The sequence below is a fragment of the Hyperolius riggenbachi genome, chromosome 4 (genome assembly GCF_040937935.1).
Source record: "Hyperolius riggenbachi isolate aHypRig1 chromosome 4, aHypRig1.pri, whole genome shotgun sequence".
Classification (NCBI taxonomy): Eukaryota; Metazoa; Chordata; class Amphibia; order Anura; family Hyperoliidae; genus Hyperolius; species Hyperolius riggenbachi.
The window spans coordinates 179,066,152-179,092,456 of NC_090649.1; the positions used below are offsets into that span (position 1 = coordinate 179,066,152).

The window sequence follows — 26,305 nt, forward strand, 5'->3', positions numbered from 1 at the left end:
TGGACATTACCATCTCTCTGCCTCCTAGCTGCAGTCTGCCCAAGTTTGAAGTACCAGCATGGGCTGCTCCTGCAGGGCCCACAGAGAAACAATGTAGGGAGCTGCAACCAGAGGAAGAATGTCAACCCTGTTTTTCTAAAAAAAAGTTATAACTGGAAAAAAAATAACAAGTCTCTTTCGCTTCTCCATAAACTACTAAAGTAGAAACTGAGGTACGAGGGATATGAATGCTGACATGTTTATTTCCTTTTAAAAATTAAAGATTGCCTGGCTAGCCTGCTGAGCCTCTGTTTCTAATACTCATAGGCATAGACCCTAAACAAGCATGCAGATTAGGGGTGTCTGACTGGATTAGCCACATGCCCGTTTCAGGTGGGTAATTCAGACACTACTGATGCCAAAGAGATCAGCTTGACTGCCAGGCAACTGACACCAGATACTTGCGTTGAAAGACATCCATGTCTATAATTACTAGGTCATGCCCAATGATATTGATCCAGGGATTTTATCTGATTGCCATCTGGAGTCGGGAAGGAATTTTTTCCCTTTTGAGGCTAATTGGACCATGCCTTGTAAGGGTTTTTTTTGCCTTCCTCTGGATCAACAGGGATATGTGAGGGAGCAGGCTGGTGTTTTACTTTGTACTGGTTGGACTCGATGGACGTATGTCTTTTTTCAACCCAAATAACTATGTAACTATGTAACCATATCCCTCTCACTTCCGGTGTCCTTAAACAGTTCAATAGCAACTAGATCAGCTCTGGTTTGCTAATTCCAGTTTCTGCCTCATGGGATGAGCTAATTACCCACACTTGTGCACTGTCCACACTTGCACACTGGCTAGCAATGCAGGTGGTCACATGTTTTACAGAAACACATGGCACCTATGTTGCTGGGTGGAGCAGTTACATTGAATGGGATCACACTGCTCAGCCCACTGAAATGCATGTAGAAGTGCATTACCGGAGCACATTGCTGCACAGCACATGAGTGGAGACATCAAGAAGCGCTGTCTGTGCATTTTCTGATGTCCTTGTGGATTGTACTAGACTCGCGTTGCTGAATTCAGCAGCGCAGTGGAGACAGGCCCTAAGGTTCAAAGCAGATAATTTAAATGCCGGTAGCGCTATGGTAAAATTGGCACTGCATAGGCCACAATGTTAATTCTGGATACCGCGGTGCTGGGAATAGGTGGCTGGCACCCGATAAGTAGTGGAGGTGAGGGAGTATTTACCAGTGAAGGTGACACGGATATCTGCAGAAATGGGGGGGATTAATCTTAGGCTTTGGTATTTTACTATTGTAGTCACCACTGCCCAATAGTAGAATATTGTTAATTTTATGGATATTCCACTAGCAGCTGTCTCCAGCACCCAAATTACCACGGCATCCTTTTTAGATGTACTCCTAAGGCTGAGTCCATTGTAATACCTGCTTCGTGTATTTATAGTTTTCTAGTTTCTTGTGGATGGTTCTCCTCCTTTCCTGCATAGACAGAGCACTGTAAAGCTCTGAAAGAGTACAATGTTTGCATTGCAGAGCATTCTTGCAATGCTTAGAGGTAGATTCTTAGGTTTTTATTGCTGCTGCTCTCTACCTTGGATGTCAAAGTGACAAGAAATGTTGGGATTCTGGAATTCTCTTTAAGTAAAACCCAGAGAACAATACTAATGTGATAAAGTTTCCTACTCTTCCATTTCTGCTAATTTTTGGGCTGTCAAATCTCACTTTCTACTCTGTATGTGTTACTCGGTTAGTCTTCTACATCTATAAGAGTTGTGGTGACTTATTAAAGGAAAAGAAAGCGTGAATGAATGAATCTCTCTGGTATATATTTATAGTTCCAAGTCAAGCCAACAAGCAAAACAGGGGTGTAGGGGCCACGGTCGCAGCAGTCGCCTGTGCAACCAGGCCTGGGGGGCCCGCTCAACCTCACCACGTCAGAGCCAGATTTCCCAACAGGACAATCACCTTGCAACATCAACGGGTGATCCCCGCTGCCGCCCTCGCAACTCCACATATTCAGACTGCCGTGCACAGGAAACAAGGCAGAGCTGCTCGGCTCTCTGTTTCCAGCAGGCAACAAGTGCGGCCACAGAGCTTGCAGCCCTGTCTGCAGTCCTTCACTTCTGCTCTCCTCCTTCCTGCTCCAGCCTCCGGCTATCAGAGAATCTCAGAAAATGAGCACACAGATGTGGACAAGTAAGTGCTGCACAGCCCGCTGCACAGTACTTCACTCTCCTGGCACCACACAGGCTATCACAGGCTGTCATATGTATACACTGACTCCTGTAACACATGACTGCATTGCATTATTAATTAATCATTCTAATCAGTGTATATGCTGATCAAAATGATTAATTTAATAGTGCAGGCTGTCCAGTGTTGCTGAGCTCAGTGATGCACATTATTATGACATGCTGATGGCTGATGCCTGTCATTGCGGGAGCAGAGACAGGAACTGTGTGAGGTTTGGACGATAAAGATAAAAAGATAAGTTTCCGGCTGCACAGTTCCTGGTCTTCTGGCTCCCCTCTCTCCCCCTATCAACAGGTGGTCTACTCTGTCAGGCTCTGCATGTGCTCTCCTCCACAGTGCAGGGTGTTGGTGGCAGGTTTTCTCAGATAAATTTTGCTCCATATCCCCCCAGTATGTCTCCCCCTTTTCTATCTTAATCTCCCCCTTTCTCGCACTCTCCTACTTTCCTATATGTTCCCCCTCTCTTTCCTTGTCCTTTATTATGTTTTCTGCAGCCTCACTATCTATTTACCCATCTCACTCTCCACTCTCTCTCTCTCTCTCTCTCTCTTAATTTACTGTATATAGCATTGCTTTCTCCCCCTGTGCTTTACAGAGTACACAATTATGTCAGCCTTTGTATCTCTGAGAAGCTAACAGTTTAATTCCTAACATTGTCATTACCTGATGTGCTACCATATTATATACTTTATAGCACTGACATTGCTGTGTTACTTTACAAAGTACTTAGTCACTGACTGTTTCCAGAGGAGTCGGAGCAATTTTTAGGTACCTGGAGTCGGTAGCCTATTCCTGGCTATCTATACTGAGGCACCTATTCCTGGCTATCTATACTGAGGCACCTATTCCTGGCTATCTATACTGAGGCACCTATTCCTGGCTATCTATACTGAGGCACCTATTCCTGGCTATCTATACTGAGGCACCTATTCCTGGCTATCTATACTGAGGCACCTATTCTTGGCTATCTATACTGAGGCATGTATTCCTGGCTATCTATACTGAGGCATGTATTACTAGCTATCTATACTGAGGCACGTATTCCTGGCTATCTATACTGAGGCACCTATCACTGGCTATCTATACTGGGGCACCTATTCCTGGGTTACCTATACTGGAGCACCTATTCCTGGGCTACCTATACTGGAGCACCTATACCTGGCTATCTATACTGAGGCACATATTCCTGGCTATCTATACTGAGGCATGTATTCCTGGCTATCTATACTGAGGCATGTATTACTAGCTAATTATACTGGGGCACCTATTCCTGGCTATCTATACTGAGGCACCTATTCCTGGGTTACCTATACTGGAGCACCTATACCTGGCTACCAAAACTGGGGCCCCCTATTCCTGCCTACCAATACTGAGGTCACCTATACCTATACTGGAGGCGCCTATACCTAGCTATTTAACGTAGGGTGGGGGGCCCGGGTCCAAGTTCGGCATTGGTGTGGAGGGCCCGGGTTCAAATTCCACATCGGGGCCCCGAGGTTTGTAGCTACGCCACTGAAGCAAGACCTGGTAGGTTTAGTTAGTTCAGAAATGGATAAGGATGAAGACAGGCCCTAAGCAAGATAGGAGTTTTTGCCCACTGCTTATGGCCACTTGGAATTTTTTAGTAAGATTTGGTTGGGGCTAGCATCCACCAGGCCCCTAGGATCTTAATTAGGGTAGGTGGTTTGTGGGTGCAGGCCTGAAAAAAATTGTATGCATCTCTAACAAAAGGTTCGAAATGCTGCTGTAGAAGAAAGAAGATATTTTTTTTCTAAGAGGAATACATATGCTGAATTACAGGACGCTTGAAGTGAGAGAGATATGGTGGCTGTCATATTTATTTCCTTTTGCCTAATACCAGTTGCCTGTCAGCCTACTGATGTTGCATGCATCAGAATTGTGTGCACCACACACAATCCAAACATCAGTCAGAAACATTTGATCTGCATACTTGTTCAGGGTCTGTGGCAAAAAGTATTGGAGGCAGAGGATCAGCAGGACATGCAAGCAAGTGGCATTGTTAAAAAGAAAATAAATTTGGCAGCCTCCCTATGCCTCTCCCTTTCAGAGTCCTTTAAGTGGGGAAAAACAATAGGTTTCTCAAAAGAAACTTGAAATGAGGAAACAGAAGACTGCTATTTTTATTAACATTTTAAAATGCCAAATGCCTGCCTTCCATTGTGAACTTCTGACTTCAGTATTTTCAGTACTATCACACATTTTCAGCAAACCTGCACACTGCAAAATCAAAGTGCATACAGAACTCCTGTTGTGCATTCTTGTTCTGAGTTAACGGTTCAGAAATTGTAAAAGAGAGCAGACCCTAGCAGAGAATTAAACATAGCACCCACCATATTTCTCTTCTGAGGTAGTATATAGCTATAGAGTATCACAGCATTTTCCCTCTGGAGCAGAAACTCTCTGTATGAAAAATCCTCTCTAAGGCCTGGTGCACACCAAAAACCGCTAGCAGATCCGCAAAATGCTAGCAGATTTTGAAACGCTTTTTCTTCTTTTTCTGCAGCGTTTCAGCTAGCATTTTGCGGTTTTGTGAAGCGTTTTTGGTGTAGTAATTTTCATGTATTGTTACAGTAAAGCTGTTAACGAACAGCTACTGTAACAAAAAACGCCTGGCAAACCGCTCTGAAGTGCCGTTTTTCAGAGCGGTTTGCGTTTTTCCTATACTTAACATTGAGGCAGAAACGCATCCGCAATCCAAAATCTGCAGCAGCCCGGGAGTATGTGTTTCTGCAAAACGCTCCCACTCTGGTGTGCACCAGCCCATTGAGATACATTGACCAAGCGTATCCGCAGCCACAAGTGGATTGCAAACCGCAGCAGAACCGCTCTGGTGTGCACTAGGCCTAACATAAGTGTTTGTATTACCATTTAACTGGCTTTTTAGTTTCTATTTGATTCTTTAAGATAAGTTGTTTTGAGAATTACAAAAAATAAAAAAATTAACATACAACAAAAGAATTGCAAACAAAACTAAGCTGACAAAGTAAACTCAATGAAATGACAGTTACTAAAGGTATTCAAACTCCTAAAACGCATTAAGTATAAAAACAAAAAGATAAAAATTGAGCATGTAGGTCCATTTAATCACTTTAAAGAGAACCTGAACTGAAGACAAAAAAAGTCAAAATAACCATACACAGGTCATACTTACCTCCTGTGTAGTCTACTCCTCAATCTCCTACTCCTCTCCTGTGTCCCATTTATCCACTGTGGTCAATTGAATTCTCAGTTCTCCATTTTAAAAATGGCCATTACCCCATAACAGCTTTCTGGTCAGCACACTGTTGAACTGTAATATCACCCACTTGAGCCATAGGGAAACATGGACATTACCTTGCACATTCAGTTGTAACTGACAGCAACTGGTATATTTCAGTTCTGGCAAAATATTGTTAGAACTGGAAGGGATCACTGTAAGAAGAAAATGGTGAGCTACTGAGAGGAACTGACAGTGAGGTTATTATGTAATATTCATTTGCAGCTACGTCATGTGTTTGTTTTAAATACTTTTACTCACTTCAGGTTCCCTTTAAGCTCTGTGTACTCTATGGAGCTCAGTGATGCGGATGTACAATATGAAAATAACACTGTTATTTAGAAATAAATCGCATAGTGAGTTAAAGCAAACTTGAAGTGAAAATAAACTTAGGAGATAATTAATTGTATGTATTTTACAAAAGGTAATATAACAGAAAGTTAAGTCTCCTATTTTTATGTTCAGTTTATGGACTTCAGTTTAATACTTCAATTTAAGCAACAGACTGATCTGTTGTTTTTTTGTTGTTTTTTGAGCTTTTCAGCACTAAAAATTTATCAGAAGGCTTCTCCCACTCCTTTCTCACACTTTTGGCTTATATTTACTTTTCAGGAAATGGACTGAAATCAACAAGCTGTTCAATAAGCTCGTTTGCATAAATAACAGGTCGTTGTTTAACACCAGTTGTATTGGAAAGCATAAAAGGACTTGAGGCAATTTCTTGGTAGGGATAGTGCTGCATGTACCTATTTTTATCACATCATGTCAAATGTGTCCTCAGGTACACTATACAGTTTAGTAGATGTATTGTAACAGCTTGGCATACCAGGTTGTTTTCTCTTGTCACATGTAGGAAATTACACCATGGCATGTGTGCACAAATGTTGCACCCAGGGCGTGCATGCAATATAGAAGAAGCTTAGGCACAGTTAGGAAAGATGTGAGAGGCAGAAATAGCAGCCTGAAGTGCTTAGTAAGACTTATTGGGAATGTGTGTGTGTCTTTGTTGCTGTTAAATTAATAAACAAAAACAGACAGTTATAACTGAAATAGCATGTTTCTTCCAGCAACAGCTACATTTCCTTCATTGATTATTGTGGCAGGTATGACTGTAGGAGGGTATTGTGGCTGGTGACACCCCAATACTATGACATTACAAGCCCTGTGAGTTTTTGTCGCCTTTTCTACCTGTTTTCTATTAGCTGTATGCCAGTGGAGAGTTTGCATTCCAAAAAGAATTGCATGGCTCAGAAGATAAAGAATAACTTCTCGCTATTCACTTTGAGGCTTTCACCCTGCCAATTCATCTATGCCTGCTGTGTCCTGCTTTTACATAAGTGGGAGCCACTAGAGCAGGTACTTTCTCTGCAGGAATCAGCACGCTTGAAGTTCATTATTAAATCATTCACTTTAACCAGTTCTCTTCACTTTATGAATTATTGGCCTAATGGATGGAATACAATGTAATGTTTGCATCTTTACAGATAATACATATTATGTAGAATTAGCAACACTTAACGGGAAAGCGATGGACTAAAGAGGGATCTTGACAACATGACTACCGGGGCAGGAATATGGCAGATGAAATGTAATTTCAATAAATGTAAGTTCATGCATCTTGACTGTGTCAATAGCATGACACCATATAAAGCGGGATACAGTTCAGAACATCAGACTTAAACATCAGACAACAATAAGTTATGCAACCATAGTCAATGCCAAATACCAGCAGCAGCTAGCAAAAACATAGATGGCATAGATAAATAACTTGTGATGAAACATCTGGAGTATGGGACACAGTTTGAACAGGTACAAAAAGGAAGAAAGGTCTTCTTTACCTTGAATAGTTTTTATACCCTGGTTCTTCACAGCAAGAAGTTTGAGTATCTTACTACAGGAAGTTCCGATAGTTATCGCAAATTCTGTGCTTGCATTCGTAAGTGGGTTTGGATGTTTTCCTTAGTTACTTTGAAAGGCATCAACAACTGAGGTTGCTACTTGTAGAAAGATTATACTGTAGCTTGCTTAATATATATTGCTCAAGAAATGCGGTTAAAGTGGATCCGAGATGAACTTTTACTCATTGCATAATTGTGTTCCTTTCCTATTATTTATAGGGCATTCCTCAAGCCAAATACTTTTTTGTTTTTGTTTTAATACTCTAATTCCCTATAAACTAAATAACCCACGCCTACAGGTTTTCAGAGAGCCAAGGCACTTTCAGACAGTAGCAAGGGCTCATGGGAGCTCAGTCTGGGAAGGAGGCAGGGGAGGTATTACTAGCCAGAGATTTCAGAGGCAGAGGGGAGGAGGGAGGAGGAGGGGGGATTTGTTTTTTTGCTCAAGATACAGATAAGCTGCTGTCATTGTATCACAGAAAGAAATAATCATATTCTATTTAAGCTGTTTGCAGCTAGATTTGCTGTGTAAACTATCTAAACTTTAGATAAGATATATAGACAAGTTACTTGTTATAGTTAGTTTTTCATCTCGGATGCACTTTAAGGATTTAAAGGAAACCTAAAGCAAGGGATATGGAGGCTGCCATATTTATTTCCTTTTAAACAATGCCAGTTGTCTGGCTGTCCTACCGATCCTCTGCCTCTAATACATTTAGCCATAGACCCTGAACAAGCAAGCAGCAGATCAGGCGTTTCTGACATTATTGTCAGATCTGACAAGACTAGCTGCATGCTTGTTTCTGGTGTAATTCAGACACCACTGCACCCAAATAGACCAGCAGGACTGCCAGGCAACTGGCACTGTTTAAAAGGAAATAAGTATGGCAGCCTCCATATGCCTCTCACTTCAGTGTCCCTTTAAAAAAAAAGTATGTTTTCTCATGTCCGTTGACTTCAAAGAACTTTACCATACACTTTTTGTGAAAAAAAACATTTTTTCAGACTTTTTGATAGAGTAAAATTAGCCACCCATCATTAGATAGGAAATGAGGGTTTGAGAAATGAGCCTTAGGAGAATTAGCTTTAGAGAAATGTTTTTAAACAAATACCAGTTGCTGGGCAGTCCTGCTGATCTTTCTGGTCGGTAGTGTCTGCATCACACACCAGAAACAAGCATGCAGCTAATCTTGTCACAGTTTTGTCAGAAACATCTGATCCGCATGCTTGTTCAGGGTCTATGGCTAAAAGTATTAGGGGCAGATGATCAGTAGGACAGCCAGGCAATGTGCATCACATAAAAGGAACTAAATATGTTGGCCTCCATATGTCTCTCAGCTTGCGTTCCATTTAAATATTTTCTGTATTAAATTATGTTTTTCATAATCTTAAGTCTTTATATAATCCTACTTACCCACTAAATGAAACATGTATCTTATTACAGAGAATTTGAAGTGGTTGTTTTATAATATATACTATAACAGGACCACTTACTGTAGCTCATAACCATGTATGTTTTCAGAAAGCATGTGTTTGCATTAATAATTTGTGTATATTGAATGTATTCCAAAGGTCAAAACGTATTGCTTTAAGCACATTCAACAGTGTACTTACCCTAAGACTCACACTGTATGTGACTAGTAATTTACAAAATACATAATACAATACTTTATAAAAACATACTCCTTTTTTTCAGTATTTTTTTAAAAATATAACTTCTGAATAGTCTTGAGATTCTGCCACTACAAAACTTACATTACAGGAAAGGTTCATCTTTTCAGAGCCAATTCCAAAAATGTTGGACCCAGCACTTATATTGTATAAATATGAAAGTGTGCTATTGGAATCTTACATTTAGTAAGAACATAGAGGTCCATGGGAGACTTTGCTGAATTGCAGTTTTAGTGCTGGCCAGAAAGAGTTATTCTCTCAGCACATGATAGAGGAGATGTGTGGGTAGGGTGAGGTTTGAGGTGGGGCAGTTGATTAGCTTTGTATTCACAGGGGCACATAGGTTTTTGCCCCCTGCCAATACTTAACTGTTCTGCGCGGTAATGGATTACATGAAAGAATTTGCACAACAAATTTTACTAGCACTTCTGGACAGGAGCTTTTTTGTTTGTCTAACGGTCTGCATACATCTCCCTCCTTAGGCTACTTTCACAGTAGTACGTTACGTTTGATGCAACGTTTAGGTCGCACAACGCTGCCCTAACGCAATGCATATACACTTTCACAGTGCAACGTTAAAGTCGCACAATACAAAATGTATTTACTAGGGAACGAAAACGGCGCATGCGGAACATTTTCAAAAAAGAAATAAAAACATTACTGAGCATGTGCAACACAGCAGATTCATTGCTAAACGCACAGCATGCAGCACTTTCTAATAATGCTACACGTTACACACTAACGCAATGTGTGCACTATGAATGTACTGATAAACTGGGACAGATAGGGTGAGAAAATGAGAAAGTGCTCTCTGCACATGATGAATTGAATAAACACTTGTATTTGCCCTAAGGTAGCTACTCATGTTAGATGGCGCTCGTCCGAGGTGGCTGTTCAGGAATAGTGTGTGTATAAGTGTCCCCCAAGGCCACCTATAGATCGACATGCCAGATCTTTAGCAACAATAACACCTGAGTGAAACCAGATAGCATTGTACCCTTAATCCTACCCTCATCTGTCCACAGGGGCATTGCTAGCCCCAAAAGACAGTGGCATGTGCCCCGGATCTATTCTGGGGTGCCCCGGATGTCCCCCAGGCAGAGTCAGGTGTTGAGCCTCAATAGCGGGTATGCTGGGAGCTGTGGTGCATCAACCATGGGTATGCTGGGTGCTGTGGTGCCTCTATGTGGGCATACTGTGTGCTGTGGTGCCATGCTGGCCTTGTGATGCCTTTATGGGAGCATGCAGGGAGCTGTTTTTCTGCTATGGGGGGATGCTGGGAGTTGTGGTGCATTTTTTTGTAATAATGGAGAGGGGGGGGGGGGTTCATCCAACATTTTGCTGGGCAGGCTTGCTTAGACCGCTGTTAGAGGAATACTGTCGATATAAAAAACTCTTTTTTAATACTCTATATTAGTGTACACATTACCACTAGTGCTAGGGGCACTTTATTTATTTACCCAGGTCTCTCTCTTTTACTATCCCTGCTTAAAAATTCATTTCTCACACAGCTCATAGTAGTTTGGGTCACCCTGAGCTGCTTGGTTACTCTGTCACACAGCTCACAAATATATTTCACTGTGTCACCCACAGCATGCAGGAGACCTGAGACCTGATAGCAACTCCCCTGTGCAGAGACATGGTCTAGCCCTCTGGGAGCCCAGTATTTAGATACATTTTGTATCCAACACTGACGCCAAAACTGACGGAGGATTTTACAGTTGAGAGGAACAGCTGTGTGAGGAATCAAATTGCTCCTACCGGTAGTACTTGTCCTAATGTGTGCTACAACATACAGCATTTAAAAATAAATGCATACATCGATAGTATTCCTTCAAGTTCATGTAAATTTGGCTCCATCCATGACCACACCCACCTGGTACCTGGCTATGCCAAAACCCATTTTCTGGATGGAATACCCAAAAGTGCCCTGGATCGCTTAAGGAGCAGTGCTTTTCAGCGCTGCTAGATTTGGGCGCAGCCGGCGCCCCCATAGACTTCAATAGGAATCACTCCTATTGCAGCGCTCAGTGAGTAACGTCGGCTCCGTCAGAAGACGGAGCCGAGGTTGCTTAAAAACATAATAATTCGGCCTCCAGCAATCGCTGGAAGCCGAATTATTTCATTCCCCCACTATCCATGGCGGGCTGGAGGGGGAATAGTAATTAAATTGGCCCGGACTTGTGCAGAAGCAGGATCAGCCATATACCGCTGTATCCTGTGCCCAAGTCTACCGGCGCCGATTTCAAATGTACTCATCGCTTAGGATCCTAGCAATGCCCCTGCCCATCCACCATTTCTTGGTCACACACCATATCATTTTTAAATCTCTTTTCAATTCAAGAATTGAAATACATTTTTCTAACTGATTGTTACATTATAAAAGTCTGACCAATGTACCACATACATATGTTTGATTTTTCCCCAATTATCGAAAAAAATAATTAAAAAACTCAGAAAAAAAATAGTCTGGGTCTGTACGTCAAGTAATTGACTATCTACCACACACCATTCAACTTTCATAAAAATTGATTAGAAAAATCCACGAGGCTAGATTCACAGTGGGGTGTTATTGTCCTGCGTTAACAAAGACACATAACGCAGGTAACCGCATGGCAATGTTAATCCTAAGCGACATTCACAGTGCGACGTCAAAGTTGTGTGGTAAATGTTGTGTTTATTGTGATGCACTACTGCAGTGCGTTACCTCTTAGGCCTCTTTCACAGTGCGACGTTAAAGTCGCACATTAAAACAACATTTAATGCAGAATAACTCACTGCAATGAAAAATCAATGCCCTGTTCACAGTGCACACGTTGCGTTGGTGACTTACGCTGCACGTTAAGTGAAAGTACTGCATGCTGTGCGTTATACACGTTATTCGCTACATTAGACTGTTTGCACATGCTCAATAATGACTTGGAAGCATACTTTTCATTGCCTGTATGCTCTACTGTATGCAACGATCAGAATCAGAATCAGAATCAGAATCATATTTATTTCGCCAAGTGCGGTGGTTGCCGCACCCGGAATTGTTTGTGGTACACATCGGCATGTATTATAGTGCATAGTGCAGGGAGAAAATAAAGAGAGTATAAATTTACAAAGAGAAAGTCATTGACCATGGTAGTGCAAAAAACAAAACAAAAACAGCAAACATGCAATGAGCAAACATAAAAATAAGACTATACAGGCTATTTTGGCCTCGGTGACAGACGTCCTAGGGGGCTTCGCTGTGTGCTGTGCACGAGTTCAGCTGGAGTTCAGAAGGAGCACTGCTTGAGGGTAGAAGGAGTTCCTGTGCCTGGAGGTTTTGGCGGGAATAGATCTGTAGCGGCGGCCTGAGCGCATGCGGTTGAAGAAGTGACTGCCGGGGTGGCGAGGATCGTTCGTGATCCTGTTTGCCCTGGTTCTCATCCTGGATTCGTAGAGGAGGCATTAAGTTGCGTTGCGACTTTTTTGGGGCGTTGCGTTGTAATTTGTGTTGCAACTTTAACGTTGCATCAAATCGCAACGTCCTACTGTGAAAAAGGCCTTAATGTAGACAGTGATTATTCTTCTTTCGATTTTTTGTGCCAACCAATCGTTTTTATCGAACTGACATAAAATGTAATACTTTTATTATATGGAATGTGGCCACCTTTAGTCCTTCCTTCCCCTTCTTAACTACAGAATCTGTACAAACATGTCTTTACAACAGGCAGCCCTGAACTGTCACTTGAGGGAGTGCGTCCAGATCCCTGCAGATACATTAATTATGTGTGTGTAGGCACCGTAAGTCTGTAAAAACGGGTAAGGCAGAGAAAATGCTTGTTCTTGTGAAATTAACTGAGACGTGTTAAAGGAATACTGTAAGGGGGGGGGGGGGGTGGTTTGGGTGAAAATGAGTTGAACTTACCCGGGGCTTCTAATAGTCCCCCGCAGACATCCAGCGCCCGCGCAGCCACTCACCGATGCTCCGGTCCCGCCTCCGGTTCACTTCTGGAATTTCAGACTTTAAAGTCTGAAAACCACTGCGCCTGCGTTGCCTTGTCCTCGCTCCCGCTGATGTCACCAGGAGCGTACTATGCAGGCCCAGTATGGTACAGACCATACTGGGCCTGCGTAGTATGTAGTATGCACCTGGTGACATCAGCAGGAGCGAAGACACAGCAACGCAGGCGCAGTGGTTTTCAGACTTTAAAATCTGAAATTCCAAAAGTGAATCGGAGACTGGCCGGAGCATCAGTGAGTGGCTGCGCGGGCACAGGATGTCTGCGGGGGACCATTAGAAGACACGGGTAAGTTCAACTCATTTTCCCCGAACACCCCCCCCCCCCCTCCCCCGTACAGTATTCCCTTAATTTTTGTTCTCTTCCCAGCTATTTCTGTTCGTTGGCCATTTTTGGTAAGCGTTTTTGTAGGCTTTTTTGCAGAGCGATTTTGTTTTTTCACTTCCTGATGTCGGTCTCTTTGATCCGGAAAAGAATAAATACAATGTGTGTATTCTTAAAAACGCGAACGCAATTTTGTGAGCATTTTGCATTTTTCCTATACCTTCCATTGTAGCAAAATCGCCCTAAAAATGGTTCATGCAGCGCTTCTCTGAGCGGAAAGCGGACAGATTTCCCCTATCTGAACTAGTGCATAGGATAGCATGGTGTAAGTGCTTTCAGGGGGATTTTGAAAAATCGCAGGCGCTTAAAAATTTCCAAAAGCGCCCCTAGTGTGCACAAGCTCTTAGACACTAAAATCTGGAAATAATTATATTGCCAGGGAGGTTAAGAGGAACTTTATACAAGGATTAAACGTTATCCCATTTGATAGCAGATACTCCCTTTTACACAAAAAAACTTTACCTTTTCTTAAATAGATCATCATTTGGCTCTGTATGGCTAATTTTTCAGTGAAACCCTCCCACAGTGTGTTGTCATGACTAAGGTCCTGACAGCTTGCTGTCTGTGAACCTCGTAGGACTGTGGAAGATAACGGCTTTTTCCAATTGCCAAACAAGCAGTATCTCTCTCTGTGCATAGAACTCTCAGTAACGAACATTCCACACAGATCACCCGCCAGGACTAAAGATGTGGTCAGTAATACATTTCAGAATGTATATCAGGAAGAGGAAAGATTTTACAATGGGCAAACACTGACTAAATAATCTATATATGGATGTCGTTAGAAAAAAAAAAACTTTCTTCATTGTTGTTTTCACTACAGTTCCTCTTTAGTGGAGTTGGCCAGACAGAAAAATCTCCTATCCATGTGTTGCTTTGTGCAGTGCTGCTATATCAGCAGATGCACTTCCACCTGCTACCACCGGGGGCGAGTGTGCCTTAGTTTTAGAGCAGCTAGCGAGCACATTAAAGTTCCAACCTGTGTAAGAGGAAAACAGGGCTCTCTCCTGGTCTCGGAATGCTAGAAAGCGGAGCAAACGGGATCCAAAAGATAAAGCAGCAAATCCCCGCTTCACTGAGCGCCGCCGAGAAATCTCTGAACCAGGAACCGACATCGCTATCCCAGGTCAACATTGCGTCAAGTGAGAAGAATCAGGATCGCTAGGATTATGGCACTGACTGCAAGGGATAAACCCTGATTCACACGTACATATTGCATATGATTTGCTCTGCTCTGGGTCTGGATGGTAAAGGGAGTCGCGGCGTACAGATGATATTCTTATTGCCTTAAGAAGAATAAAGGGGCAGTGTGTGGGATGCTGCTGATTGTGCCGGAGACAGAGCAGGGATTCTTCCCCAGCAGCCAGGAATGAACGCTCACATTGCAGAGATCGAATGCTGCAAAAAGATCTGGTAAATACTTTGCTGCTTGTCACACTTGGGGGCTTTGCAATGATCTGTCCTTGTGTCTGCTGTGTGTGAGGGAGGATGTGGGAATTGTGCGGGGGGGGGGGGGGGGGGGGGATGCTGAGCACTGAGATACCCCCTCCCCAAGTTTGGATATTCTTTTGGGGGGAACGCTGCTGTATGTCATGCCATAGATCGGGTGCTATGAGATAATGCAGTGTCTGTTTCTAAACACTTGTCATAGATCCATAGATCGACCAGTGTGGCATGCAGGGTACACATCCTAGATTACTAGATTATATATAGAATATATTGCACACACACACTATAGTAGTGATGGGCATGTTGGCATTCTGGAATCTTGATATCTGCACTGGCTATGCATGGGTTAATGTCAGAGCTAGTTTGGCAAACATTATGTTCCATTTGGATCTCTTATCCTCGACCTGATGACCTAGCTGTTCCATAGGTCTTCATGGTAAAGCATGCCTGTATGCACATAGGAGAGAAGGAGCGTTCTTGTTTTTTGGCCCAATTTTACTGGTAAAATGTAGCTTTAGCATGAATATCACCCTCTTGTCTGAGCTCTGCTGATGCCTCTGCTCTCTAAAGAAAATAAAATGAGTAAACAGCAATAGACTTAACACCATGACATATTTTCCAAGCAGTTTCATTTTTTTTTTTTTTTGCATTGTTTTCTATTGCACTGCTCAGGCTTAGCTGACTGCAAAAAACTGGGCTTCCCCTTTTTGGCAAAGGGAGGATTATTCAGACTCTTGGAATAGCAGTAAAAAAAAAGAGGTTAATCAGCTTTTATTTTAGGGGAATTTAGAAATACATGTTTTTAACACCCTAGAAGCCTGTCCTTGGAAGATCTTATTTTGGAAATGGGTTGTATTGCTTTTTTTTCCCTCTTTTTGCAATGATTGGGATTTATGTGAAAGGCATACCAGAAACCCCATATAGAGAGAGAAATGTCTTGAATTTAAATAATTAGGAATCTCTCTCTCTCTCTTTTTCAAACTGATTTTTATGCTTTGTGCAAAACCAGTGCATGAAAGGAGCTATTTTTAGTGAAAATCCCCAGCCACGGATGTGTTAGGAACCAGCACAGTTCTTTGTTTGAATGATATTTAGCTGAATGCCTAAAAAAAAAAGACCCTGATACCTTATGGCTGGTGTATCCTGTCACTTCCATCTTCAATGTCAATTACAGTCTTTCACTAGGATTCAAGTGAGAACACAGCATGGGAACCGGACAGGAATGACCAAGGAGGCTTTTTTGGAGAGTTTTTTTTTTTTTTTCTTTGGGATTCGTGATAAAGAAAATGTCATTTTTCTATGTATAGGGATCTGTATACATCGTGTGTGTTTTTGTTTTTTATACTGTTGCAACAGATAGCCATAGTAAAAAAAAAAAAATGACAGTATATTTGTAAAGGCTTATTCCAAACCACAGCCTGCCAGCATTATATTACATACTTCATGGGCTTCTGTTTTGAATCCCCATTTTGTATACAGTCAGGAAGTATGAATTAGACTGGGACCTCATGTCAGTGCTGACACTGTACACTGTGCATAAAATTGTTGGAAGCTGCATGGAAAGAGGTGAACTTTTCATTCATTTTTAAAAAGGTGGATGCTATCGTAATAAGTCCTTAAAATTCATTGGCATCCTCTCTCCCTGTCGGCAGACAGTGCCTTATATATAACATATTTCTTCCAGCTAAACTCCAGCAACCTGCTGTCATCTAGATTACGTTTTTTTTTTAACTTCCAGTGGTAATGCCCTTTCCATGCTTATTATCTGCCCATATCTGAAGCTGCCTGTCTGTCTTGCTAAATGCTTAGATCAATAAACAATAAAAACTGAGGAGGGGGGATTAAAAATCCCCTGCAAAATGAGAGGGATAGCAGGTGTGTGCTCTATTTCTACTATCTTGTAAGATGCCCCTAGTGATGTCAGTCTCTCGCCGTTTGTTACCGTGAGCTCACACGCAGCATCTTGGAAGGGAGACTTCTGGGTGATTAGAGGTCCAGTGTTGGTAATTGCATTGTGAAGCACACATTGTACATATTATGAAATAATAAAGTCCATCCATCAACCCCTGCCAGGGTGCAGTGTCATGTCCATAAAACAATGGCGAGGCACCCTTTGAAGCAGTTTATTTGGTGGTTTATCTTTCGTGGAGCAGTTCTGGATAGCTCACCTAGTAATCCTATTAAGGGCTATGCTGTATTTATAGAGCTCTGCAGTGGTGTTTTATTGATGGACCCTGAGAAATATGAAGGTTGGATCGAGGTCCTATTATGCAGGGTTCCTGGAAGGATGGTCTGTGTTTTTTTTTTTTTCCAATTGTTGTCCAAGCTGGAATTGGGGTGCAATAAACTAGCACAATAGTCAGTAGTAATGTTACCTGTTACAGGTAGAGGTCATTATTAAGGCCATATGGTTACAGTATTGAAGATTTCCTGACTTTGGAAGCACAAGTTAGCAGCAAAGGGAATAGGCCAAATAAAAGCCAAGGACTAATACCAGGAAGTGTTTTTGACCTTGTACATCCTGTTTGAGCTATTCTCCAGGCTGTGGCTCTTGTGAGGATGTTACAGGTGTCTATTATACAATTTACTCTCTATGGTGAATCATCATCAGTACTCACTGATGCTCAGATGACCTGTAGACATCCCTGAAATACACTGATGGTTGCAGAGAACAGCTGCCTGTCTTATGGAGAAAGTTCCCTATTTAAGCTCATCTTTGTTGCACACTGTGGCTCTTATTCCTGCAGTACAGGAATGTGTACAGGTGTGCTGTGTGTGACATAGGGGCATGATGGAGCATGGGATATCTGACACTCTGTGGCCCCCATTCCTGTAGATACATACAGGTGCTGTGTGTGACATAGGAACATGATGGAGCATGGGATATCTGACACTGTGTGGCCCTCATTCTTGTAGATACACACAGGTGCTGTGTGTGGCATAGGAGCATGATGGAGCATGGGATATCTGACACTCTGTGGCCCTCATTCCTGTAGATACATACAGGTGCTGTGTGTGGCATAGGAGCATGATGGAGCATGGGATATCTGACACTCTGTGGCCCCCATTCCTGTAGATACATACAGGTGCTGTGTGTGACATAGGAGCATGATGGAGCATGGGATATCTGACACTCTGTGGCCCTCATTCCTGTAGATACATACAGGTGCTGTGTGTGGCATAGGAGCATGATGGAGCATGGGATATCTGACACTCTGTGGCCCTGATTCCTGTAGATACATACAGGTGCTGTGTGACATCGGAGCATGATGGAGCATGGGATATCTGACACTCTGTGGCCCTCATTCCTGTAGATACATACAGGGGCTTTGTGTGACATAGGAGCATGATGGAGCATGGGATATCTGATACTCTGTGGCCTTCATTCCTGTAGATACATACAGGTGCTGTGTTACGCATAGGAGTATGATGGAGCATGGGATATCTGATACTCTGTGGCCTTCATTCCTGTAGATACATACAGGTGCTGTGTGTGACATAGGAGCATGATGGAGCATGATGTATCTGATGCTCTGTGTCCCTCATTTCTGCAGATACATACAGGTACTGTGTGACATAGGAGTATGATGGAGCATGGGGTATCTGACACTCTGTGGCCCTCATTCCTGTAGATACATACAGGTGCTGTGTGTGACATAGGAGCATGATGGAGCATGATGTATCTGATGCTCTGTGGCCCTCATTGCTGCAGATACATACAGGTGCTGTGTGTGACATAGGAGCATGATGGAGCATGGGGTATCTGATACTCTGTGGCCTTCATTCCTGTAGATACATACAGGTGCTGTGTGTGGCATAGGAGCATGATGGAGCATGGGGTATCTGACACTCTGTGGCCTTCATTCCTGTAGATACATACAGGTGCTGTGTGTGACATAGGAGCATGATGGAGCATGATGTATCTGACGCTCTGTGGCCCTCATTTCTGCAGATGCATATAGGTGCTTTGTGTGACATAGGAGCATGATGGAGCATGGCATATCTGACACTCTGTGGCCCTCATTTCTGCAGATGCATATAGGTGCTTTGTGTGACATAGGAGCATGATGGAGCATGGGATATCTGATACTCTGTGGCCCTCATTCCTGTAGATACATACAGGTGCTGTGTGTGGCATAGGACCATGATGGAGCATGGTGTATCTGACACTCTGTGGCCCCCATTGCTGTAGATACGTACAGGTGCTGTGTGTGGCATAGGAGCATGATGGTGCATGGGATACCTGACACTCTGTGGCCCTCATTCCTGTAGATACATACAGGTGCAGTGTGACATAGGAACATAATGGAGCATGGCATATCTGACGCTCTGTGGCCCTTATTCCTGTAGATACATACAGGTGCTGTGTGTGACATAGGAGCATGATGGAGCATGGGGTATCTGACTCTGTGGCCCTTATTCCTGTAAATACATACAGGTGCTGTGTTACGCATAGGAGCGTGGCATATCTGACACTCTGTGGCCCTCATTCCTGTAGATACATACAGGTGTTTTGTGTGACATAGGAACATGATGGAGCATGGGCTATCTGACATTCTGTGGCCCTCATTCCTGTAGATACATACAGGTGCTGTGTGTGACATAGGAGCATGATGGAGCATGGGATATCTGACACTCTGTGGCCCTCATTCCTGTAGATACATGCAGGTGCTGTGTGACATAGGAACATGATGGAGCATGGCATTTCTGACACTCTGTGGCCCCCATTCCTGTAGATACATACAGATGCTGTGTGACATAGGAGCATGGGATATCTGACGCTCTGTGGCCCTCATTCCTGTAGATACATACAGGTGCTGTGTGACATAGGAGCATGATGGAGCATGGGATATCTGACATTCTGTGGCCCTCATTCCTGTAGATACATACAGGTGCTGTGTGTGACATAGGAACATGATGGAGCATGGCATATCTGACACTCTGTGTCCTCCATTCCTGTAGATACATACAGGTGCTGTGTGTGACATAGGAGCATGATGGAGCATGGGGTATCTGACACTCTGTGGCCCTCATTCCTGCAGATACATACAGGTGCTGTGTGTGACATAGGAGCATGATGGAGCATGGCTTATATTACACTCTGTGGCCCTCATTCCTGTAGATACATACAGGTGCTGTGTGACATAGGAGTATGATGGAGCATGGGATATCTGACATTCTGTGGCCCTCATTCCTATAGATACATACAGGTGCTGTGTGACATAGGAGCATGATGGAGCATGGGATATCTGACGCTCTGTGGCCCTCATTCCTGTAGATACATACAGGTGCTTTGTGACATAGGAGCATGAGGGAGCATGGGATATCTGACGCTCTGTGGCCCTCATTCCTGTAGATACATACAGGTGCTGTGTGACATAGGAGCATGATGAAGCACGGGATATCTGACATTCTGTGGCCCTCATTCCTGTAGATACATGCAGGTGCTTTGTGTGATATAGGAACATGATGGAGCATGGGGTATCTGACACTCTGTGGCCCCCATTCCTGTAGATATATACAGGTGCTGTGTGTGTCAAAGGAGCATGATGGAGCATGGCATATCTGACACTCTGTGGCCCTCATTCCTGTAGATACATGCGGGTGCAGTGTGACATAGGAGCATGATGGAGCATGGCATATCTGACACTCTGTGGCCCTCATTCCTGTAGATATATACAGGTGCTGTGTGTGACATAGGAACATGATGGAGCATGGCATATCTGACACTCTGTGGCCCCCATTCCTGTAGATACATCCAGGTGCTGTGTGTGACATAGGAACATGATGGAGCATGGCATATCTGACACTCTGTGGCCCTCATTCCTGTAGATACATACAGGTGCTGTGTGTGTGACATAGGAGCATGATGGAGCATGGCATATCTGACACTCTGTGGCCCTCATTCCTGTAGATAAATACAGGTGCTGTGTGTGACATAGGAACATAATGGAGCATGGCATATCTGACACTCTGTGGCCCTCATTCCTGTAGATACATACAGGTGCTGTGTGACATCGGAGCATGATGGAGCATGGGATATCTGACACTCTGTGGCCCTCATTCCTGTAGATACATACAGGTGCTGTGTGACATAGGGACATGATGGAGCATGGGATATCTGACACTCTTTGGCCCTCATTCCTGTAGATACATGCAGGTGCTGTGTGACATAGGAGCATGATGGAGCATGGGATATCTGACACTCTGTGGCCCTCATTCCTGTAGATACATACAGGTGCTGTGTGCGTGACATAGGAGCATGATGGAGCATGGGCTATCTAACGTTTTGTGGCCCTCATTCCTGTAGATACATACAGGTGCTTTGTGTGGCATAGGAGCATGATGGAGCATGGGATATCTGACACCCTGTGGCTCTCATTCCTGTAGATACATACAGGTGCTGTGTGTTACATAGGAGCATGATGGAGCATGGGATATCTGACATGCTGTGGCCCTCATTCCTGTAGATACACACAGGTGCTGTGTGTGACATGGGAGCATGATGGAGCATGGTATATCTGACGCTCTGTGGCCCTCATTCCTGTAGATACACACAGGTGCTGTGTGTGTGACATAGGAGCATGATGGAGCATGGGATATCTGACACTCTGTGGCTCTCATTCCTGTAGATACATACAGGTGCTGTGTGTTACATAGGAGCATGATGGAGCATGGGATATCTGACATTCTGTGGCCCTCATTCCTGTAGATACATACAGGTGCTGTGTGACATCGGAGCATGATGGAGCATGGGATATCTGACACTCTGTGGCCCTCATTCCTGTAGATACATACAGGTGCTGTGTGACATAGGAGTATGATGGAGCATGGGATATCTGACGCTCTGTAGCCCTCATTATTGTAGATACATACAGGTGCTGTGTGTGTGACATAGCAGCATGATGGAGCATGGGATATCTGACACTCTGTGGCTCTCATTCCTGTAGATACATTCAGGTGCTGTGTGTTACATAGGAGCATGATGGAGCATGGGATATCTGACATTCTGTGGCCCTCATTCCTGTAGATACATACAGGTGCTGTGTGTGACATGGGAGCATGATGGAGCATGGTATATCTGACGCTCTGTGGCCCTCATTCCTGTAGATACATACAGGTGCTGTGTGACATCGGAGCATGATGGAGCATGGGATATCTGACACTCTGTGGCCCTCATTCCTGTAGATACATACAGGTGCTGTGTGACATAGGAGTATGATGGAGCATGGGATATCTGACACTCTGTGGCCCTCATTCCTGTAGATAAATACAGGTGCTGTGTGTGACATAGGTGCATGATGGAGCATGGGATATCTGACACTCTGTGGCTCTCATTCCTGTAGATACATACAGGTGCTGTGTGTGACATGGGAGCATGATGGAGCATGGAATATCTGACATTCTGTGGCCCTCATTGCTGTAGATACACACAGGTGTTGTGTGTGACATAGGAGCATGATGGAGCATGGGGTATCTTACACTCTGTGGCCCTCATTCCTGTAGGTACATACGGGTGCTGTGTGTGACATAGGAGCATAATAGAGCATGGGATATGTGACGCTCTGTGGCCATCATTCCTGTAAATACATACAGGTGCTGTGTGTGACATAGAAGCATGATGGAGCATGGGGTATCTGACGCTCTGTGGCCCTTCTTCCTGTAGATACATCCAGGTGCTGTGTGTGACATAGGAGCATGATGGAGCATGGGGTATCTGACGCTCTGTGGCCCTTCTTCCTGTAGATACATACAGGTGCTGTGTGTGACATAGGAGCATGATGGAGCAAGGGGTATCTGATGCTCTGTGGCCCTTCTTCCTGTAGATACATACAGGTGCTGTGTGTGACATAGGAGCATGATGGAGCATGGGGTATCTGAAACTCTGTGGCCCTCATTCCTGTAGATACATACAGGTGCTGTGTGTGACATAGGAGCATGATGGAGCATGGGGTATCTGACACTCTGTGGCCCTCATTCCTGTAGATACATACAGGTGCTGTGTTACGCATAGGAGCATGATGGAGCATGGGTGGTATATCTGACTGCAGCTATTGCTCTGTATTTTTTATAGTGATCCTGCAGTAATATAGGCTGAGCATATGATGATCCAATAAATAATCTGGGGTTACTAACACTGACACTTGCATTATTAGTATTTATTTTTGTTTTAGAGCTATATGGAACAGAAGAATATGCATATTAATACTGTTTATGAGAGTGTCAGATGGAAATCCCCTAGAGTCAGGAGGAAATCCCTACCCTGTAACCTGTCAAGCATCCATGTTGGTCATTTAATAGGATTGATGGTGTCCTTGATCAATAGGGAGGCTTCGAAATTGAACTAATTTTATTTTCCAATGTAATACTTTAATACATGTTCAAATCAGTGGAATGACTGAACTGCCACTCATGGTTATTATGCCCTTTGTCTTCGTGGTCTCTTTTTTAATTGCTTGTCTTTACTTCAGGGTCATTTAAATGCAGAATTCCACAAGTGTCACTGGTCTTTCTCTTTAACCTCCCTGGCGATACAATAAAATCGCCAGGGAGGCGGCGCAGCACTTAAATTTTTTTTGCAATGATGTAGCTAGCCTAGCGCTAGCTACATGATAGCCACTGTGCAGCGGCATCCCTCCACCCCATCCGATCGCCTCCAGCGATCAGAGCAAACAGGAAATCCCGTTCAGAATGGGATTTCCTGTTTGGCTTCCCCCGATCGGGATGATGTCATCGACGTCATCCATGTCATGGTGTCTGGGGGAGTCCCAATCTAACCCTTTAGCGCAGCCTGGCGGTGATTGGCCAGGCTGTGCACGGGGTCTCGGGGGGGGGGGGGGGGGGGCTCTAACGCGGCGGGCAGCAGCGGCGATCGGCTTGTACACGCAGCTAGCAAAGTGCTAGCTGCGTGTAACAAAGCAAAAAGTGTGGAAATCAGCTCACCAGGGGCTGAGAAATCCTCCGCGGCGGCTTACCCCGAGTTCAGCTCGGGATTATCGCCCAGGAGGATAAAAAAGCATAATTTATTTGTTTGTGCTTTATTTGCCCTTCAGACATTATGAACAGCAAAATGTCTAAGTAGTGTTGCAGCTCTGCCTTTATTAGGCATTATGACTAAATAGTATTTCATATTTATAAGATTCTGAGCTTTTGCAGCACTTTATAGAGTACACCGTCATGTCACTAGCTGTCCCTCAGAAGAGCTTATGATCTAATCCCTGCCATAGTCATAATCTAGTGTCCATACCATAATCCTAATATAAGGCCATCTTTTGAAGTGGGAGGGTGTATTCAATGTACTGTTATGTTTTGGGGATGTGGGAGGATACCAGAGTGCCCTGAAGAAACCTGCGCAAATATAGAGAGAACATGAAAACTTAGATAGTGTCCTGACTGAAATTCTAAGGCTAGGTTCACAGTGGTCAGTTGCAGAGTGGATGGCTTATTGGTGTGAACTGTAATGGAGACTAGAATATATTTTGATACAAAGTCTGCATCCAGCGAGCTAGAATGATGCAATCCGTCACAACGCAGTACTGTTAGCAGGCCCATAGAATTGTATCGGCAGTGAGTTTGCATGCAGCATTTTTCTGCAGCGCTACTGATCACTGTGAACTGAGCCTTAAAGGGATACTGTAGGGGGGTCGGGTTAAAATGAGCTGAACTTACCCGGGGCTTCTAATGGTCCCCCGCAGACATCCTGTGTTGTTGCAGCCACTCACCGATGCTCCGGCCCAGCCTCCGGTTCACTTCTGGAATTTCAGACTTTAAAGTCTGAAAACCACTGCGCCTGCGTTGCCATGTCCTCAATCCCGCTGATGTCACCAGGAGCGTACTGCGCAGACACAGACCATACTGGGCCTGCGCAGTATGCTCCTGGTGACATCAGTGGGATTGAGGACATGGCAATGCAGGCGCAGTGGTTTTCAGACTTTAAAGTCTGAAATTCCAGAAGGGAACCGGAGGCGAGGCCGGAGCATCGGTGAGTGGCTGCGTTGGCACAGGATGTCTGCGGGGGACCGTTAGAAGCCCCGGGTAAGTTCAACTCATTTTTCCCCGACCCCTACAGTGTCCCTTTAAATTGCAAAGCAAGAATGCTATCTGCTGTGCCACAGTGTTGCCAGACTAATGCGTTTTAATTAGTAGGAAGGAGAGAGAAACATATAGCATGACTGACAGATCTTTATACAATAGCATCACCTTGAGAAACAATAGACTCTGCTTGGGAGAAGTTGCTTACCTTTGTTAGCATGCCAAGAGTTATAGGAATGTCTTCTAGCAGCTAATTGGAACTCGGGCCACGTATATAACGTATGAACATCAATACCAGTTGAAACTCAGGTGACCTTTCAAATGACCAACACGGTCATCATCTTATGGTTATTTTAGTTTAGCAAGACACACTGACAATAAATTAACTCACGTTATCTAGCAGGTTCTTTAGGATAGTTTATACTAACAGCCATCAGTGAATATAGCTTCAAAGTGTCGTTTTTTTGAACGGACAGTCCCTCTTTAGGAACCAAGTCCCTCTTTCTACCCCATTTGTCCCTGTTTCAGGACTGAGCTACAGATCTTTGTAACTGTATGTATTTCTCTACTACAAATGTGTTTAAGTGGCAATAAACATTATTCCGATCCTCTAAATTATTATTACTCGTTTTCTAATGTTAATATAAAGCAAAAGTAATGATGACTAAAAGAACCAGTGTGATTTGAATTATGAAGCTATGTCTTTTGCTCATGAATTCTCTGTGGTAAGCATGACTGAGGGCCCATTTCCACTATCGCGAATTCGCATGCGTTTTTTGCATGCAAAGGATTCCTTTGCGTTTTTCTGTGCAGAAAAAATTCGCATGGCAGAGCCATCAGAATTTGCATACCGCTATGCGAATCGCATACAATGTATTTAATAGGAAATTCGCATGTGGTTTGGGTATGCGAATTTTCATGCGAATTCGCATAGAAACAATGGAAAATCACACCAGCACTGCCATGGTTAAATTCGCATACATCGTCATCCATGCAAATCCGCATGAAAATTCGCATAGACCCGCATGCGAAATTCGCATCCGCATGCAAATTTTTCCCGCGACGATTCCCACCGCACAAGTGGAAATGCAGCCTAAGGGTGTAGCTAGAGGTGTGGAAGAGACCTGTTTTAAAGATGTCATTCTTTCCTACCTCAAAATTTTGTCCATAAATATTATTTTTGTCACACACAGCAGAAAAAAATCAAAGAGAACCAGTCAGGAGCAATAATCTAAATCTCCAGTTGCTCTAGCTGTACAGTTTTAACCTCATAGAACAGATGTTTGCTTTGGTATGATATTTCATTATACTTTCACTGCTTTGTACAGACAATGGCTATCATT

General features: G+C 43.6%; 1 protein-coding gene across 5 annotated transcripts in view; it reads left to right on the top strand.

Annotated features, from left to right (window-relative positions):
* The window catches only part of NLGN1 (neuroligin 1), a 946,844-nt gene that overhangs the window by 298,293 nt on the left and 622,246 nt on the right, over nucleotides 1-26,305 (top strand). For 4 of the 5 annotated variants that reach the window (XM_068281045.1, XM_068281048.1, XM_068281047.1 and 1 more), the window contains exon 1: nucleotides 14,471-14,894. The exons of the other annotated variant lie outside the window; for it this stretch is intronic. The gene's annotated coding sequence lies outside the window, so the exon portion shown is untranslated. Of the gene's footprint in view, nucleotides 1-14,470; nucleotides 14,895-26,305 lie in introns of those variants that run through there. 5 annotated transcript variants of the gene reach the window in all.